The sequence below is a fragment of the Sceloporus undulatus genome, chromosome 4 (genome assembly GCF_019175285.1).
Source record: "Sceloporus undulatus isolate JIND9_A2432 ecotype Alabama chromosome 4, SceUnd_v1.1, whole genome shotgun sequence".
In the NCBI taxonomy this organism is placed as follows: domain Eukaryota; kingdom Metazoa; phylum Chordata; class Lepidosauria; order Squamata; family Phrynosomatidae; genus Sceloporus; species Sceloporus undulatus.
The window spans coordinates 211,271,741-211,292,919 of record NC_056525.1 but is presented as its reverse complement, the minus strand read 5'-3'; positions in this window follow the sequence as shown (position 1 = coordinate 211,292,919).

Genomic DNA, 21,179 nt, shown 5'->3' with positions numbered 1-21,179 from the left:
TTCTCCTCCTTCCCTCCAGGAGGGAACCCACAAAAGCTCCTCTGTTTGGAGCACCACAGAAAAGCAAGCAAACAACTCCCAGAATTCCATAGCAAAGAGCCAGACAAGAGTTAAAGCGGGGAGGGAAGCTCACAACCTGAAGGCACACATTACATGCACACACACAGGAGCAAAAGGGTGTCAAGCTGCCAAAAAGGGGAAATGGGATGACAGCAGAGGACTCTTCTTTTCTAACCGGTTTAAAGAGCTGCTATGGCTGCCGGGGCTCTGCCCTTGGCCCAGTCCCCTCCCTGGCAACTTGCTTTCCTTCGGCTTGAAGGGACCTCCATGGAGCTCCTCCTTCCCTCAAGGAAGAGGGGACCAGGGCAGAGAGCAAGAGGGAGAGGGTCTGGCTGCTTCTGCGGGGGGCCTCTGGTGTCATGTCCAGCGGGGCTCCTGTGCTGGCAGCCTGCAGGAGGCAGGGATGGCAGGGATGCCCAGGACTTTCTCCTCCTTCCCTCCAGGAGGGAACCCACAAAAGCTCCTCTGTTTGGAGCACCACACAAAAGCAAGCAAACAACTCCCAGAATTCCATAGCAAAGAGCCAGACAAGAGTTAAAGCGGGGAGGGAAGCTCACAACCTGAAGGCACACATTACATGCACACACACAGAAGCAAAAGGGCGTCAAGCTGCCAAAAAGGGGAAATGGGATGACAGCAGAGGACTCTTCTTTTCTAACCGGTTTAAAGAGCTGCTATGGCTGCCGGGGCTGTCCAGTCCTCTCCCTTTCCCTCCGCTTGAAGGGACCTCCGTGGAGCTCCCTTAAAGCCCAGGCTGCCAAGGAGGGGACTCTGCCCTTGGCCCATCAAGTTACGTAGGTTTTATCCTATTTTCTTCAAACATATGCCAGCATATGAAGCCCCAACGTTTTATAGGGGCTTGCCTTCCTTCCCTCCCAAGGGAATCTTCGGAGGGAAGACTTCTCAGTGAGGCTGAGAAGCACTCTCCCGGCCAGAGTCCCTAGGCTTACTGAAATCCCCCACCTCCCTTCCCCATAGAAATCAATCCAAAAACTGAGTTTAAAAGGAGCAGAGGAGAGCCCTTTGGGAGATTTTAAACTCCGTTTTTGGATTCTTTCCTATGGGGAAAGAAAGGAGAGAGAGAGATGACAGGACATCCCCATAGCCAAGCATCCTCTGCTCCCCCCAGATGAAGACCCATAGGGCTCAGTGCTCTTTAAGCTCCGTTTTTTGGATTGATTCCTATGGGGAAAGAGGAGAGAGGGAGAGATGGCAGGACAACCCCATAGCCAAGCATCCTCTGCTCCCCCCCAGATGAAGACCCATAGGGCTCAGTGCTCTTTAAGCTCCGTTTTTGGATTGATTCCTATGGGGAAAGAGGAGAGAGGGAGAGATGGCAGGACAACCCCATAGCCAAGCATCCTCTGCTCCCCCCAGATGAAGACCCATAGGGCTCACTGCTCTTTTAAAACTCCGTTTTTGGATTGATTCCTATGGGGAAGGGAGGTGAGGGATTTCAGTAAGCCAAGCCTCCCTTTTCCCTCTTTCCTGGGGGGCGGCGCCTCTCCCGAGCCGTCCAACCACTGAGTGGTGACGTCATCAGAAGACAGCCCACAAAACGTAATACAGCAAACCGTTCTGAGAACGGTTTCAAGAAAAAGGAATCGCAGTGCGGTAAACTGCCGTTCTGATCCCGTTCTGATCACGTTTTGATTTCTAATGCGGTAATATCCGTTCCAGGAACGTTCTCATCACGTGATGAGATGGAACGTTCTCAGAACGCAGTGCGATAATCTCCTAAGTGTGGTATTACTTGTGCTGTTGGGATTACAATTCAGCAGCATTTGAAAGGCCACATGTTCCTCATATCTGCAATAGATACTCTTTTGAGGCCTTTACAAGCAGTCCTGTCTATGACTGACCTATTACTGGATTAAAAAGCCAAACCAAACCCAAAGAGCAGTTAGAACCATTGGTCAGCTTGTTATTCAGAATCTCAAATGGCAGAAAATTAACACATACTTTTGTAGTTGTTGTTGTGTGTCTTCAAGTTATTTCTGACTTGTGGTGACCCTAAGGAGAACCTATTGTGAGGTTTTCTTGGCAAGATTTATCCAGAAGGGGTTTGCCTTTGCAAACACCTGCCATATCTGTTTACCAGTTAAGGGAAGAGGACAGATTGTGCCACACAGTCCCTAAATAGCTCTGTCCTCCATGAGAGGGAAAGAAACAGCTTGTTTGGGGTAACAGTTGGAGGACTGCTACTACTATCCTTCAGCATCTGTCTCCTTAAGGCAATTAACTCACTTGGTACATGGTAGAGCTGACCCAGGATAGTTTAACAGTCTAGCCATGACCCTACTCTGGCTCCTTTAGGTTTGCTACTTATGCATTCTCTTTTTGTCCTGACATGTGCCAACAAGAGTTGACCAAAGCTGGGAAACCACCATACTAGTGTGGCACATTCAACAACTATCCCAATTTAGCAGGGACAGTCCCAGTTAGACCTCTATCATTCCACTGTTAGAACCAGCATGGTGTAGTTGTCTGAGTTCTGGACTACAACTCAGGGACACAAGGCTTCAAATTCTTGCTTGGCCATGGAAACCCTCTGGGTGATCTTGGTCAGATGCTCTCAGCCTCAGATGAAAGCAATGGCAACCTCCCACTGAACAAGAACTGCGAATAAAACCCTGTGATAGGTTTGCCTTAGCATGATCTTAAGTTAGAAATGACTTTAAGGCAGACAACAACAGCAACAACAACAGCAACTCATTTTTCCAGCTACTTCTAAAATGTCCCAGTTTCTCTGTCCTCTTCTCACTTCCTCTCTTTCCTCTCATTTTACTTAAGTAGCTGCAACTAAATTCAGTGTATAAAAATAATTTACACTCAGTTAATGGAGCAGGGGGTTGGATAGGAAGGGACCATTTCCCCCTTCCTAGTAGGCTCAGGCAAAAGCAAACTGCTTCACTATTTCCTATCTTAAGTGTTCTTCCTCCTTAACAATTTCTGCCATCTTGACTACACTTTGTTGTTGCTTGGCCACACATGTCTTGGTTATCATCTGTGAAATGCTGTAGGGTATGGTGTGGAATCAGTTACAGTGGGGTGGAGCTAGGGAACGTACGCACATGCATTAATACAACTCATCAGGGCCTCTCTCTCTTTCTCTCTCCATTATTGTTCAAGATCTTTCTCCAGCACAAATTGCCTATTTATTTTCTTTTGGATATAATATAATTCCATAAGAACATAAAATGCTTTTGAGTATCTGACAAGAAATATGATTCAGTTTTAGTGCTTCTTGAACATACAGTCATTTTTCTCAGATAGGTGACATTCTAGCATTGAATTTCATTTATACAAAGACTATGATATTAGGAAACAATTTAGTGTAATCACTTGTTTCATTGCAAGGAAGAATCCAAACATTATTCTCTGGAATGAATTTTTCCTGCAGTGTTGTAGATAATAACTATGGTTTCCTAGATGATGTTGCTGAGATTTTTTGACCTTTTTCACTCTCGCTTCTATTGCTACTTGAGCAAGGTAGCTAAGCTTCCTATTGCCACCAGGTACTAAATTAGAAGAAGATGCCCTGGTTTGTTCTGTCACATAGGGATTATACTTTTCTTGACAGAAGTCCCACTTCCAACACAAACTGCAGAGATAGGGAACCTTTGACCTTCTGGCTGTTTTGGACCACATTTCCCATAGTCCCTTATTATTGACCATGCTGGATGATGGTGCTGCAGGGAGATGAAGTTTAAAATATCTGGTGGGACAAAGGTTCCCCACTGTTGACTAACTGTACATTTTTTTCTTCTTGTTCTTACAAGATGTTTCTTGTAAGTCATCTGATTATAAGTCTTATTATTCAGGGATGTAGCTAGGATTTTAGGATGGGGGGGTTCCAGACTAAGTGCCACCATTATAATGGGGCTTGGGTGCGGCGGCACAGCAGCACACACCATTCATTTTTCTAATGGAAGGGGGGGGTTCCGGACCCCAAGAACCCCCCCCCCTTGGCTACGTCCCTGTATTATTTAAAAAGCCCATAGTGACCAATTGAAGAAACTTTTCTTTTTCACATTGTCTATCCCAATATCTCAAAACATATTACACCTGATAAAAGAAGATGCCATGCTTGGCTTACATCCTAGATAGGTTTAGGAAAGACTTGGAACATAAACACAGTACAACTACCACTAGTTGTCCTCCTCCTCCTCCTCCTTCTGGCTGATAGAAATCAGTTCCTATTCACAGTACATGCTTTTGATTTGCACCAGCTCATCTTCTGTGCCTTTTTGCTTTTTGGTTATTTAGATCAGTGTCTAGCTCACACAAAACACTGGGAACTGAAGCATTTATGGGAGTGGATATAACTCAATATAAGATGCATGCATGCATGCATGCAAAAATTTTTTTCACTCCCCAGTGTTTTCACATAGGATTAAACATGACTTCTGTCTGAAAATATGAAAATGCATTCCCAGTTATTGTAGATGCGTCTTCTCTAACCTAGCACCCTCTTGTTGTGTTGGACTTTGACTCCCCAAAGCTGGGTGGGGCCTTATCAATCATCTGCTGTAGGTCAAGGGCCCTGTCAGACACCTGCTCAGAAAAGGTTTCACCAACAGACCTACTGATCCATGCAGCATAAGATGTCGATATATTAGCACATTACAGTTCCAAGCAAATTCACTTTAATTTTTAGAAACCATAATGTATTCTCAACCAGAAAGTGTAATCCACATCATATTCAAAGTTAACAGACAAGTTCTTATTTGTGTAATGGCCTGGTGAGCATTTATTCCATCTTAAGATGACAAAGCCCAAACTGTGTATGATGGTAAGACAAATGGGCATGTATCTAAATTTCTAGGCTCTTTAAATTGAACTGAAGTGACTTACAATATTAGTAGAATTATCATAAAAAATGAATTGCAAACAGATTTGCCATGGAAGGGAAAGAGAAAGAGAACTGAAAACAGACTTAGCAGATCACTGTCCTTTCTCTCTAATGGTTTGGGTGTAAAGCAATAGTATAGCAATAGTATTCACATTTCTATACTGCTTAATAGTGAACTCAGCATTATCTAAGCAGTTTACAGTTTGTAAGCCAATTTCCCCCAACAAGCTGGGTACTCATTTTCCTGACCTATGAAAGGATGGAAGGCTGGGTCAATCTTGGAGCTGTGGAGGCCTCACAATGTTGTGGCTGCACTACCGATATTTAACTACTGTGCCACCAGGGCTCCAGGGTGTCTAGGGATGTTGGTGTTGGTGCTAGTTGGTCCATTTCCATCACTATGACTCTTTGGCGTGCTGAATGTGTGATAGAAATTGTAGTCCAATGAAGACCTTAGATTTGGGGGAGGTTGGTGCATGGTAAGATCAGATCTTACCTCATATTTAGACTGATTTGCATGAAGGCAGTTCATCATTTGTACCAGAAACTCCCTTTTCCATTTTCTCCATCTCCTTTCTTGAATGGTATTTTTGCAGAGAATTATAGCGATATTATTTTAAACAATATTATTTTAACAGGATTATAAAAACCAGCTGCCCTTTTGTTCTCTCTTGACTGGTAATCTTTTATTTATATAGTACATCCTGCCAGAATAATACCGTGGGTGTGCAATTATAATGCGGGTGATGTTAGAGCCCAGCCTATAAAACTGAGACAGCAAAGGGAATCATTTATATCCAGAATGAATAATAAAAAAATCCTTTTATTTTATGCAGAGCAAGCCATGTATTTATTAAACGTATTTATTAAATGTGTTTGTTTAGTATTTTTTCCCCTTTTATTTTGAGTATGAAGGGAAACCACAGCTCTGTTCAATAGCATCAAGACTTGTGGTTTTGGTTTGAGCAGAATATTTTTCATATGATGTTTCCTTATTTCCCTGCTTGTACTGCTTTTTACAACTTAGCATAGCGCAGGGGGAAGGAATAAATTCTGTGGCTGATAATGGGCTCCATGTCCACTGAATCATGAAAAACTACCATTACTGAATTTTATTTTACCAGTGATTGGATTCCGTAGGACCTAATTTGTAAGCAATGAATGGTGCGGCTTACAACAACTCTACGAAGTCTCTCCTGAGCATAGAAGCAGGCCGCCGAATGTATCCTGAAAGCTCCAGGCTTTGTACACATAACTTCTGACCTAATTAGCCAAAAACATCATTATTAAAATTATCTAACTTCCTTTATTGCCATACTATTATCCCTTGGTCCCTTTGAGCAGCTCTGTTATTAAAGTTTAATTAAGCTTCACTGCCCTCAAGTGGTGCATGCTGGGAACAACACTTCAAGAACTTCAAGTAGTTGGATAATGTAGAGAATAAAAGCTCTCTGACCAATATGAAAGGCTGTAGTCATCTAGAGAGAGGAAATGTGACCGTACAATATCTATAGCTGGGCAATGGATCATAATGTTCCAGTTCTCTAAGCCATTCCTTAGCATTAAAAAGTCATTAAAATATCTGCATTCCATGTGCAGGATATTATTGTAAGAACTTGAAAGTAACTAATTACAAACAAGTAGTTATGCATCATGAATTCTTCTATTCAATAACCAAAGGGATAGTGACATTTCACCAGTAACTTAATGAGAGTAGTATAACAGAATCATGGAGCTGGAAGGGGCCCTATGAACTATCAAGTCCAATCTCTTGCTCAATGAAGGATCTCCAGCTAAAGTATCCCCAGCAGGTAGCTGTCCAGCCTCTTTTTGAACACATTTTGATGATCGGAAGATCAGAAGGTTGGCCGTTTGAGGCCTGAGTGCTGCATGATGGGCTGAGCTCTTATCACTAGTCCCAGCTTCTGCCAACCTAGCAGTTCGAAAGCATGCAAATGCAAATAGATAAATAGGCACCACTTCTCAGTGAGAAGGTAGCAGCGTTCATGCAGTCATGCTGGCCAGAGCATTCCTCAAACAGCGCTGGCTCTTCGGCTTAGAAACGGAGACGAGCACCACCCCCTACAGTCAGTTGCGATTAGACATTCATGTCAAGGGACTACTTTTACCTTTAGAGTAGGCTACGTCTAGGCAATTGGTTCCATTTTCAAACCTCTTTCACTGTAAAGATGTTCCTTCTAATGTTCATTCAAAATCTACTCTCTTGTAACTTAAAATTACTAGACCTAATCCTACCCTCTGAGGTAGTAGCAAACAAGCCTGTACTCTCCTCTTTATGCCAGCCCTTGCCTTTTGCTGTATAACTGCAATATTTGAGTTAGTTAGTTAGTTATGGAAATGTGGCCTCATTAAATGGTGAAGAAAAAAGGGAAATGTTTCACATTGTGCCAGACTTCAGCATGTTAAGGCAAAAGGGAGCTGGACAGGAGAAGTGTGTGTTGTGCAATACAAGGGTATATGCTTGCACCATTCAGATCATGGGAGGCGAATCTTGATTTTTCCAATGGCGGACAGATGTTGAGAACAATGAAAGAGTTTCTCACCCCATGGCTTCAGGACACTTGTGAATTTTTTGGAAGTGGCATCCTAGTGGCAATTCTAGGGTAAGGGACCATGCACCAACCGCTCACTTCCTGACCCTAGCATGTCACGGCGGTGACCTAATGGCAGCCTCCAGTCCACACAAGGCCTGCTATCATGATGTAAGTGACTCACAGCATATAGAAGTCGCTGTGCATCGCTTACATCACTGGTGCACCACAGTGTGCCAATGGTGCACTTGTGACATTCACATGGTGTCCCAAGAAGAACCCTGTTTTTCAGGGTTCTTTTTCATGTGGAGGGACACTGCTTGGTTTGGCTGTTGCAGCATCCCTCCAGAACAAAAACGCCCTGCTCCAGCCTGCCCTTTTGGGGCAGTCTGTATTGCACCATTTACTACAAAATTGTGGCCCAGTTTCCAAGCCTAATCTACCGCACTGGATTGCTGTGAAGATAAAATGAATTGTATTTTATGCGAGGAGTGGGCAACTTCCAGGAATCTGAGGGTAGCATCTTTCCCATCAAGGGTTTTTGGTCCTAAATACCTAATTGCAGCCTTCTAGTGGCATTCAGTTGCGATTTTTATGCAAAGAAATTGAAGTGAGGAGGAGGGGGCTTGAGACAACACAAAAATAACTTTGGGTGTGGCATGTAGCTTGTAGGCCATCCTGACTCCTCCATCAGTACCTTAATATGAGGAAAGGTTGAATACTAATAAAGCAATAAAAATACCACTATTCAACCTCTTATTTTCCATTATGAAGCCTATTTAGATGTTGTTTATTCTGTGTTTCTTTTTGGCACGTATGCCTGCTTTTATATCCTTTGGATAGTACTAATTTATTTACTGTTGCCCATATTTTATGATGAAATCTCAGGGTGGCATGCAATACAAATGATTTAAAACATTTTCAGGTTAAAAGCATAAATAATTGAAACAAGATTAAAAACATATTAAAAATAGTGTCAGTTAAAGCCTCTTTGAAAACAACAACAATTTAAAACCATGTACATGTGTGCTTTGAAATAAATTAGTCCTGGAATACTTTAATGAAATGTTTTGGCAGGAAAGGAACCAATGTTGGCATACTTCCAAAGGGAAGTATGCCACAATCAGGGTGGCACAGCTGAGAAGGCTATCCTTCCACTGCATGTTGTCCCCACAAGTGGCACACAGAGGATGGCCTCTCCCAGTCGACCTCAGTTCACAGACAGGTATCTGTAGGGAGAGGCACACTTTTAAATACTGAGGTATCAGGTTGTTTAAGATTTAAATGGCACCACCAGTACCTTGAATTCAGTCTAGAACTGAATTAGCAGCTTCTTTAAGACCAGTGTCTTAAACACATATAACAATCTGTGCTGAAAGGTAATAATAACAACAGCAACTTTTATAGTCCTACTATTGATAATTCAGATTTTCCATATCACAAATGAATGCTGATTGCCAATTCTGTGATCATTTACTATTCATTACTGCACTATTGATCCACTTATGAAGACTAAGGAATTACCAGATGTGCCCCTATCAAATCAATTGAAAATGTATATACCTGCTTTTGTAATATGATTGTAAGCATGACCAAAGTCAGGGGTGTCATTTTATTTGTCATACAAAAAGTCCACATTTTATCCCTTGGGTTTCTGTAACTTCCTCTGTGCAAATCTGGAGAGAATTTTTTTTATTTCTCTGCAAGTTATTTTGCTATTAAATACTTCCTATTTAATCTCCTTACAGAAGGCATCTGGATTTTGTTCTTCATGCTTACAGAGGCACCATTTTACTACATGTTTGTGATCATGTACAAATAAATGAATTGAAAGAGATCATTGCCATTGTGTCCAGTCTTGATCACACCTATGGAACTAGTGATTTCCAAAGGCAGCCTTCCCAGAGGACCCTGAGCTTTGAGGACTTAGCCAGAAGCTAAGAATGGCTGAAACTGTTTAAAGGCCTCTAAAGAAGGAGACTCCACCACTCTCCAAGGCAGAGTGTTCCACTGTTGAACAGCTCTTAGTGTCAGGAAGTTCATCCCAATTTTTAGGTGGATTCTCTTTTCCTGTAGTTTACATCCATTGTTCCGGGTCCTATTCTCTGGAGCAGCAGAAAACAAGCTTGCTCCATCTTCAATATGACATCCCTTCAAATAGCTAAATAGAGCTATCATATCACCTCTTAACCTTCATTTCTCCAGGCTAAGCATACCCAGCTCTCTAAGTCTCTCCTCATAGGGCATGGTTTCCACACCTTTCACCATTTTAGTCACCTCTTTTGAACACACTCCAGTTTGTCAACATCCTTTTTGAACTGTGGTACCCAGAACTGGACACAGCATTCCAGGTGAGGCCTGACCAAATGAGAATAGACTAGGATGGTTCTGTTACTTCCCTTGATCTAGACACTTCTATTGATGCAGCCTAGAATCACGTTGGCCTTTCTAGCTGTCACATCACACTGTTGACTCATGGTCAATTTGTTGCCTACTAGGACTCCTAGATCCTTTTCACATCCTTTCATTAAGCCAGGTGTCCACCATCCTATATCTCTGTATTTCAATTTTCTGCCGTAAGTGCAGTACCTTACAAATCTATTATCTATTTTTTTTGCATTTTTACCCTCTGCTAGCTTCTCAAATATCCTACAGAAGAAGGGCAGAATGGATATATAATGGAGGAGTTTATAGAGAGATTATTTTTCTTCAACCATTCCTTCATGCTGTTACTAAAAATCAAAAGCTGAGCTTATGTGTCATCCTTTCAATTTTTTTGGCACCAATCTGTAATACATTGTTAATGGGGATGTAATTATTTACTAATGTTCTTCTTGAAAGAACAAGCAATATTTTAAACAATATTCTTCTTGCTACAGGGAAATACTGCAGTACTGTACATTTTTCAAAATCTTTTCACGATTTGGGACTTACTCTGTGCAAAATTTGCATGTAATCATTTTGCATAGAAAATAGAATTTTTTTACTACACACACACACACACACACACACATACAATCACAATTTAAAAAATAAAAGGAACTTTTTTCTGTACTCTAAAAAAAAGAAAATAGCAATTTTTGTACTACTAACAGCATTTTCTGTGTATAAAAGAATATTTCTGCATATATGATCATACAATCATATCATGTGCAATTTTTATGCAGAATTACAACATTTTATGCACAGGAAATTGTACAGAAAACAAGCTCATATGAATTTTGTGCAGAATAACTCCTGAACTGCAAATGTTTTCATCAGCCTGGATTCTTATTGTCATGGTTTCTCAGCATTTGTGTCAGGACAAAAAAGGGTCCAGACACCATGTAATGGGTCAAAAGAAGACCACAACTTTAATGCTATACATGGGTCATAAGGCAATCATAATAGCCATAATAAATCAATCACAATACAGACATAAATTAATCATGAATGAAAAAAAATTAATCATAAGACCATTGTAAAATAATCATATTGTACACATAAATCAATCATAAATGAGTAATAAATCAATCAAAATGCATTTTTGGCTTTGTTCCAACTGGCAGGAGCCATGCGAATAGGCTTATATAAGGCCTGCAATTCTCACTTGAAATCTTGTGAGACTTCCAATCTTCCAAGATTTCAATATGATCTTGGCCCCAATTCTCATGATGGTCAGCTGACATTGTGAGACTTGCAGAAAGCCCTCTAAGCAGTCACTTGGGGGCTAGCAACTGTATGCCGGTGACAGCACCTGTCTAGACCTGGTGCAACTGGAACCTTTTGAGAAGGCATCAGTGTAGGACATTCACTATTTTAAAAAATGGTTCAGAAGAAACGATGTCTCAGCAAAAATTGTCAGCTGCTATGGAATTTGTTACCCTTCAACAAGAGTGAAAAGACCCATGCCTTTTTTCTTTGTGTTGAGCAGTTTTATGCCAGCCTCCCAATCTTCATGCCAAAAACTATACAAAATATAATGGCTTTGTGCAAATTATTATTATTATTGTTGTTGTTGTTGTAAAAAATATCCTCAAATGTAAATATCATTAAAAATTCATTCCTGGGTGAAAGAATAAAATATGTGAAGATTACATCCTTATTCTTTCATCTTTTTTTTAAAGGAAAAGAAAATAGAAAAAGTGTCTCCTGGTTGTAAGCAGGCTTTTAAAAGTTGCCAGCTCCAATGATGATACTGCATTAAAGCACACACTTTGCTTCCAGGTTTCTTTCAGTCTAGCTATTATGCATTCTCTACCTCCCACCCTCATAAAATTTCTCTACCTCCCATCTGCATAAAATTCAAATTTTATGCAAAAGCCATATCCAAACTTACCTTCCAGACCTTTATGCTGTACATATGGATGATTGAGGAGAGGTAGGAGTGTCTATGAAGCACAGTCCTGTCCATATATTTAATGGTACCATTTTAGGAATGGCTGTGTATTGCTAGAATGTTCATTGTACTTGTTACAAAGGCATGGAAGAGAGATTTCTAGTCATCAAGGACCATGACTGTTCTTCTGTTAGGTACTCTAAACATTAGTTGCCCAGTGATGGACCTATTCAGTAGTGACTTGAAATTACTGCTTTCCCCCTCTTGCTTAGTCCAGATACAACTGTTACGGATTTCAGATTAATTTGATTTGGGAAGCTTGATATGTCTTCCATATATAATGCATGTGACCTACATTATATCCCTCCCAAATTCATTTTCCTAAACAGAAGCAGAAGATAGGATAGATTTAGTAACAGAGATGTAGACATATGTACAAAGACAAGTATAAGAATGTATGAAACTAATACCAGCTATAATCTGCTGTAGACACCCAATTAAAATCCCATTCTGTGGTACTTGATTGGGTTCTCCATGCTTACAATTGAGGGAGGGGTAGAGGGGAAGATACAACTGAAGGCTGCACCATGAAAATAATGTACACTGTAAGTCAGCAGTCTGGAACAGTATGTGCCATAGACTTACTCATTAACTTAGTGAGAACTAAGCCCAGAGTTTAGAAATGTTCTTCTTTGGATTACAACTTCCAGTATTCCTCAACCAGAATCCCAGAACTATAATGTTGGGATTTATAGTTTAAAACATTTCAAATTCTGACAAAGACGAAGTGAAAATGTGATAATTCACAGTGGAAGTATTGCTAAATGAGTAGACCTCTCAGTTTCCCAGCTACTCAGACGAGTCTACATGCTTAAACCAGAATCTTTCATAAGGTTTGGCAAACTTACTTGATTTGCTCTGGCCAACTGGTGAAAAAAGGCTCCCTCAGTTAGTCTCTCTATAATTCCTTCTGGTCAGAGAATTGACTGATAATGCTTAAACTGAATTTCCACCCAACATTCATCAGATTACTAATGAAAATTCTCTCCTGGCTTAAGTGTTGACAGTAAGCTTCACAAAACTAACTGGGTTTTTACTGCACAAACAATGTTCATGTGGAACATGAAGTGGGCAAGAGATTCTGTAAATGTCTTTATAATACTGGCTCCACCTCTGAAATACATGAATTATTGCTTTTCCTTGCATTTCTTGTGGGAAAGTCAAAGACACAGCAAGCTTTACCTGTATAGTAAGCTTTTCTGCAAAAGGTCTATGTGCTATTAGAGGTACAATGCAAACCACTCAAAGTTGCTTTAAAGTTTTTTTTGAAATTAAAACAATTTCTAAAATTATTTCATACCACAGGCTCAAAGCTGGACTTTTTACAAGCTCTTGTTGTATACTATGTATCTGCAGGCAGGTGAGGTTTCGGCTGTGCTAGAGTATTATCACACTTTAAAATTTTCTTAGAATGCAGTGATAATAAGGGCCTTTCTTGAGCCTTTTGCTAACATTGTCTATATGACACTGATAACCCTCACACCTTCTCAGTGTTAGCCTGCCTTTTCAGTGACAATTAAAGAACTTCAGCTGAGCTGCTCTGTTTGAGATAGTAGTTCATATCATACCAAAATTATGATTGGATCATCATACTGATACTTTACCCATGAGACGGAGTCCATTGTGTTGCAGAGAACTCTCTTTTCACAGATTTTCTATCCCCTTTTGAGTTTAAGTCTACCAGATGGTTTGCTGCACCAAGGGCAGGACTGGGTAAGGTCCCCATTGTTAACATTTGTAATAAGGCAGTTCTTCATCTTTGCTATCTTTTCTTACTAGCAGGCCTAGTATCTTCAGCCATTTTAAGTAGTCCCCTCTTTACACCATCTAGCTTGCCTTAAGCCACCTATCAACAACACCAAAACCCCTTTGCCACTACACAATTATCAGTGCTGTGATTTTACTTTAACTGCCATAGCAACATCCCATGGAAATCTAGAATTTGCAATTTAGGGAGGGCCATTTATAATCCCCAGCCAGAGATTTCTAGTGCCTCACCAAACTACAAAACCCAGAATCCTATAGTCTTCAGCTACTAAAAAGAACTAATAGCTGTGTAATTTCATAGTGTGAAAGAGCCCCAAGTGTTTGTTTTTAATCATTCTCCATCTCCATCTAATTTCTCCTCACAGATATTTTATCTGTTAGTTTATTCTAAGTTGCCAAGATTTAAAAAACGTTCAGGAATGAATGGAATTCTTGGAGTAGCAGCATATGAGGTTTTCCCTCTGTGGGGTTATCCAGTTACACACTAGACAGCTTTCTAAATCCACATAACTGAAACAAAGGGAGGTCGCTGAGAATTTATATTCCTAATATACAGAAAATGGTTGAGAATGTAAAAATACTAGGAAGAACTTACCTGGTTTTATAGGTGGAATTTTGAATTCCATTTCAGTCTAATTTAAGATGGGATGTTTTTAAAACTAAATATGGCAGGAGAAAAGTATTGGATTTCAGGAAGAGTGCTTTAGAATTTAGCAATCAAGAGAAACAAAAACAACAGCTGAAACAGTCTGTTTTTGTTTTTCCTTTGAATACTGCCAGTAGGAGTTGCATAAGGGTATCGGGCTTTACTTTCTATAGCTCTGTAATAAAAAGAAATATTAAAAGTGAAATGCTGTAGAAAAGGATTGTGATTCCCAAGAGAAGATTTAAATTAAGACTCAGCTCACCGCACAATGTAAGTAGAAATAAGCAGGCAATGAAATATGTTTAGTTGTTGCTGGATGTGTGTGTATGTTTTCACACAGACCACACCTGAGAATTCACCATAGACCTCTCATCAGTAATAGAAGAAAAGAAAAATGCTGCAACCTATACAAGGAATATACATAGTAATTTTTATCTTGTGATGAAAAGAGAAAGGGCGTCAAAGAGAACTGATATTTGCCAAGGAGCTATGAAGAACAATTGGACATTTAGTATCTGCTAGGGGAATCAGCTCTGAAAAACAATAGGACTTCTTTTAATCACTGCTATTATCAAAGCGTCATGAGAATGAGAAAGGTACCAGGTAACTGGATTTAATCTTGAACTTCAAAGGGATGAAAAAAGAGCAATCTCAACAATTACATGCCCTTCAGTCTGTGTTTCATTCTTCCTAAAATAATGGGCAAGGTCCAAATGGAACTTGCAAAAGAGAACAGATTTCTGATATCAGATTTCAGAATATTCTTTTCTGTGTAGCAGACCCAGCAGAACTTGGTTGATTTCCCATATAGCTGTTCTTGTATCAATACCAATAGATCTGGTACAGCTCTTTCAGAAATAGCTAAAATTTAATAGAGCAGTGGTTCTTATTTCTGGTCCACAGACCCCCAGGAGGTCATGATGTCCTCACATGGGGCCTGTGAAGGCTGAATGGCTGCTTACCCCACCTCCTTTTTGCAGGGAAGCAGCCTTGTGACAGGAGCAAAACCTCTGAAAGGTCAATTCTGAGGCCACAAACTAAGGGATGATTGACATTATGGTAATAAAGCTGTGTTGAATAAGGGCTCATCCAAACTGGTGAAAAACCATGGGATTTGACCGGCATTGTACCTGTTCTGACTGGGCTTTTTAAAAATCTAAATGACATACCTCCTATACCTTCTAAAATAACTCCTGATGTACCTCCCAGTTTGTTCCCCTTGAATTTCTGACACCAGCCACAACTCTTCATACCCAGGGCAGGTGGGTTTTTTTTCTGTCCCAAGAGATACTAAGACAGGTAGAAGTCAATTTCCTATGTATGTTTGTTTCTGTTCCCTCTGTACTGCTGAGTGGTCAGATGACTCCCAGTGATGACATGTCCCATGGGGAAGGATGGATAGGGAAGGAAACTTCACCCACACTACAGCTAGCCACACCTCAAAGAGGACAAAGAAGAGGGACAAGTATCCAGTAGATTTATTTACAAATGTTGGGGTGGGCACAACTGCTATGAAGTGTGCAATCAAGAAACAGAATGACTTAACATTTGGTGCCACTATTGTCCACCTGGAGGAATTCTGAGTTGAACAAAGGACTCTTTAAAAGGAAAAAAAAAGGAGGGGGAGCAAATGGCAATCTACTGGAGGTGTACAGTATGAAAACATTAACCCTGCTCCCCAAAGACTGACAGTGTGGAACAGGAAAATAGCTCACCTCCAGTTACAGGCCACAACAGAATAACTGTTCACTAGATATTAATTAAATTCCAAAATTCCCACTGCCCATGGAAATTAGAAATTAACCAGTGGAAATAATATTTCCCTATTTCAAGGCAGAGGTCTATAAGCTTCTAGATGTTCTGGAACATTTGTTCCCACCATCCCCACCTAGTATGTCTAGTCCAGACTAACAACAGTAGGACAGTCATTACTTATCCATCCTTGGTGTCAGAGATCTATGCCTTTCCATTATCATCTTTTCAGGGCAGCTTTTCCATATCATGGGGTCAATGAACAGAAGCCCTTTGAGACTCTTTTGTTGAGGCAGTATGGTGGCTTTTTCACACTACACAGTTATTACACTCTTAATACACTTAGTAATAACTATACAGTTATTACACAGTCACTACACTGTGATTCCACTTTAACTTCCATGGCAATATCATATGGAATCCTGGGATTTGCAGTTTAGGGGTCATTTAGAATTCACAGCTAAACAGGTTTAGTACCTCCCCAACCAGAAACTGCAGGATTCCATAGAATGCAGCAATGAGAGTTAAATGGTATCATAGTGATATAAATATTTAGTGTGAAAGAACCCCAGCAGTGATGCAACAAATGCATGAATGTGCTCTACTTGAACGACATCAATTATAAAAATAAAATTGTCTCCTTGAGATGCTACACCACATATGGATTCTAATGAATGAGTGCCCCAAGCTTGGCCCCAGGCAGAAGGTTCCAGTCCCAGTGGACATCATGCACTCTCTTAGCAACAGAAATAAAACCATCACTGTTCTACTTCAATCTCTAGAGGCCAATATATCAGAAGAGGCAGCACTGTCTCTCCATTGTAATCCACTGGTTGTTTGTGTTCCCATGCAGAGCTTAAATATCTCATCTGTATTTGATATGAGAAATGTTGCCGAATGCTGCTTACTTTCCTTAACTACTGTTTTCTTGTAAAGCAGTGCTGTACAGATTAGGCGGGTGGTGGTGGTGGTGGGAAATCAATGAAGGAGCTGCTATTGAGGAGCCGAACAGTGGCAGATCATTTTCTTTCCTCAGTACAGTGGCCATGTTGGCTGAGAGATTCTGGGATTAGTCCAAAAAACTTTTCCAAACTCTGCAACAGTCCTTCAATGGCATTATCCAGGAGGTGAAGATTCTTCCCTTCAAGAGATGCCTGATTGTGAAAAGATCTATCATTCATTCCCATCAAATTTAAAATTATGACTACATCAAATAACAATGTTTACCAAGAGAAGTTATAAATATGTAAATATGTATTGTCTCCCAAACCTACATTAACAGCCAGTTGCTCCATCAACCAATTGAGGGCAATCAGGATGCAGCAGGATGGAGTTTACAGCTCCCTTCCAACAGAGATCTACTCTGAAGAGCTTGTCAGAGTTCCTGTTCTGATTCTCACACTGGAGATAGCTGATGAGAGGGAGCTGGCCTAGTTAACATGCTGTGCCCTGGTCACTAGCAGAACAGACCTCCATTGCTCAATGAAGCTGCTGGCGGTTAAGGTAGGTACGGTGTGGGGACATTTGCGATTGTGGCAATAATGCTACAATCGTGAATATGGAACATGGTTGACCAGAGAGCAGTTATGGATCTGTAACTCTAGGTTAGAATAATTGCAATGTAGGATGCAGCTGTTATTTATTCATGAAAACTAAGCAGTTATAACTTGCATAAATACTTAATACAGCCTTGTTGCGATAACTGAAGCAATGTTACCTAATTGTGGGGCATGGTGCTTTGTTAGAAATTCCAGTGATAATTTTAGTTCTGTTTGTGACAACTATTTTAATATTATGAGCAAAGAGAAGATTCATATTCTCTTCTCTTTCTCTCTCAATAGATAATGTTCTGGTGGCTTATCTTTTTGTTTGCTTTTGTTTTGTTTTGTTTTGTTTTTTGATGACCTTTATGTGTTTTATAACTACAGGTTGGCTGTAACTGGAGTTGAGTACTCTCTTGTGTCTGTGCAAGTAATTTCTTATTCCCAGAATTTCAGCTGAACTGTGAGCACATTTGTAGAACTGAGAATAGAAAGAGCACTGAACTTGCAACTCTGGTGAACCACCCTAGAGGCAAGGTGGCCTTGAAGGAAAAATAGGATCACTGATGTACTAGAAGTGAAATAGAAGCTTATAAAGTGTTCCCTGAAGGTAGAGAGAAATTGCAATCATCATCATCACCACCACCATCATCATCATCGTCGTCGTCGTCCCACACAATACAAAACCCTAACAACAATCAAAATCCCATTCTGTACATTCTTTGAAAACAAAGACACAGCGAGCTTATGAAAATAGGAAAGCCATTAAAAAGTGCTGACTGTATCATTTATTTTGAGCCTGAAAAATACTGAGTGTAATTTTAAAAAATGTATAGAATAAGAAGCAGCTAATTTAAAAATAATTCAAAACACATGTATATGTGTGTGATAAATAATTGGGTTGTGTGAAATATGGAAAGTATGTGCAATTGTAAGGAAATAACACTCATAACTCATGAGATTACAAGCAGCCAAAACAGCATTATAGAGCCAGAAAAACCACTTACAAAGGGGAATAAAGAAATTCCACCAGTTATGGTTAAATGGGCTGTTTTATTTATATATAATATTTTTAAAGACAGAAGGCTAAATAAGGCTATCTGCATCCAGGCAAAACTCATAATATTGTAGAAGAGAAAAATAGGACGAAGTAGCCAAAAACACTTCTCTGTTCCTGAAATAAGATAAGCTGCAAACATCCCTTGTACCACTCCTCAAACAAAGGAGTGCAATGTTTTCCCTACAATTTAGTAGTAAATGAATCTGTTCTTCTCTCATGAGAAAGTGGCAGGACATTTTTGAAGCTAACATGATTTAAAGAATTCTCTGCATGAGACTGTATATGTGCCTAAATTATGTAAGTAGAACCTTTCTGTAGCACTGCATATTTGTTAAAAAGAACATGAGGAAGAATCTGAAATGAGCAAATCTGCAAACTTTGTTACCACTGAGCATGAGCTGTTCAAGACTCAACTGTGGTGACACTGTGCCGTGTTAACTACCTTTCTGAAGCATATCTAGAGTGCTGAGTATGAGCTTGGAGAACTGAAGTTTTTCATAAAGAGTGTCCAGGACAATGCATGTAAACTTGAAAAACACTTTTGATGAGGTGTCTGCAATCTCCCAGGCAAATTTCAGATATGGAAATATTTACTATGTTTTTTTTTTTTAATTTCTGGGATAATAATATTGTATGATGTTATTTGTATTAGATTGCTTTTCATAAGAATTTGTTTCTACCTCCTCTGTCCTTTTTTGTCCAAAAGCTTTTTAAAAAATTATTTTCATTATGCTAATACATATTTTAGACAGATTCTGTGACTTACCTTCAGTGGAAACCTTCTCCCAAACGGATTATTAATGAAGGCCCCAGTATTTAGAGAGAAATGAAAACAAGCCCTGTTATCCGATAATGGGTTATTGAAATTTTACAAGCATACAGTTTAGGTCAAGAAAGCCATGGAACATGCTGCAGTGCAGAAAACAAACATGGTTGCTTTCTGATTGCAAACCTAATTAGAAAGGAATGCCTTCCATGTACTATAACATGCCAAGACCTATGATTTTCTCTAGTATTTTTATTTCTGAATTCTTTACATAAAGAATTTCCTGTGTAATTTCATTGTGCACGCTCTCTCTCTTTCTGACACACACACACACACACACACACACACACACACACACACACACACGTACAAATAGAATATTATTGGCAGTCAAATGCCAGAGTCAGTGAAATGAATGTTTCCTTATTTTGATCATTCCTTTCAATTAATCTTCATGAAATTACAATGTGTATAATGATTTACAGGACACAAGAGCAAGGGACAAGGCCAACTTGTACCGTAAAGCCCTTATCCCAGTGAAGTTAGGGGCTGAATGTCAATGGGGTTGAAATAATACTGATAAATTTTTGAGAGTCTCACCTTGGAAAAAAAATGGATGACCAGAGTTTGGATAATACCTTTGCTGAGAAGCTTACATATTGTTTGATAAGAGTAGCAAACTCAGAAATTGCAGAAACCAGAATATGCTATACCATTTGCTGTTGTGTACCTTCCAGTTGTTTCTGATTTATAGCAACCTTATGGCTATGTGGTTTTCTGGGGCTGAGAGTGTGTGACTTGCCCAAGGCCGCCCAGTGAGTTTTCATGGCTGACCAGGGGAAATGAAACCCTGATCTCCAGAATCATATTCCAACACTCTAACCACTACATGCAAAGTGATTGAGAGGGCAGTTGCCTTCCAGCTACACACTGTCTTGGATGAAACCAATTATCTGGACCCATTTCAAACTGGCTTCAGGGCGGGATACAGAGTAGAGACTGCCATGGTCTCCTTAGTTGATGATCTCCATCTGGGCATTGGACAGGGGAAATGTGACCCTGTTGGTGCTCTTCAACATCTCAGTGGCCTTCGATACCATAGACCATGGTATCCTTCTGAGGGGGTTAGGAATTGAAGGCAGTGTGCTCCAGTGGCTCCGTTCCTACCTCTCGGGTAGATTCTAGATGGTGAAGCTGGGGGACAGCTGCTTTTCTAAAACAGAGCTGACATCTGGCGTCCCTCAAGGTGCCATTCTGTCTCCCATGCTGTTTAACATTTACATGAAGCCGCTGGGAGATATCATCCGAAAACATGGGGTGTGGTGTTATCAGTACACTGATGACACCCAAATCTATTTCTCTATGTCTCTGGCTGTTACAGTGACTAAGGATAGCATCTCTCCTCTGGATGTTTGCCTTGGATCGGTAATGGGCTGGATGAGGGGAATAAACTCAAGTTGAATCCAGAGAAAACAGAGGTATTCGTGATAGGTACTCTAAGTCCGGGAATGGAGATTTGTCAACCAGTCCTGGATGGGGTCACACTTCCCCTAAAGGATGAAATTTGCTGTTTGGGGGTACTCCTGGACTCGTCCCTACAGTTGTCATCTCAAATAGATGTGGCGGCCAGGAGTGCTTGATACCAACTTGGGTCAATATGCCAACTGTGTCCCTACCTGGACCAAAAGGACCTTGAAGCAGTGGTACGCATACTGGTAATTTCTCATGGGGCTACCCTTGTATCTCATTCGGAAGCTTCAATTGATTCAAAAAGTGGCAGCCAGACTGGTCACCAGTACACC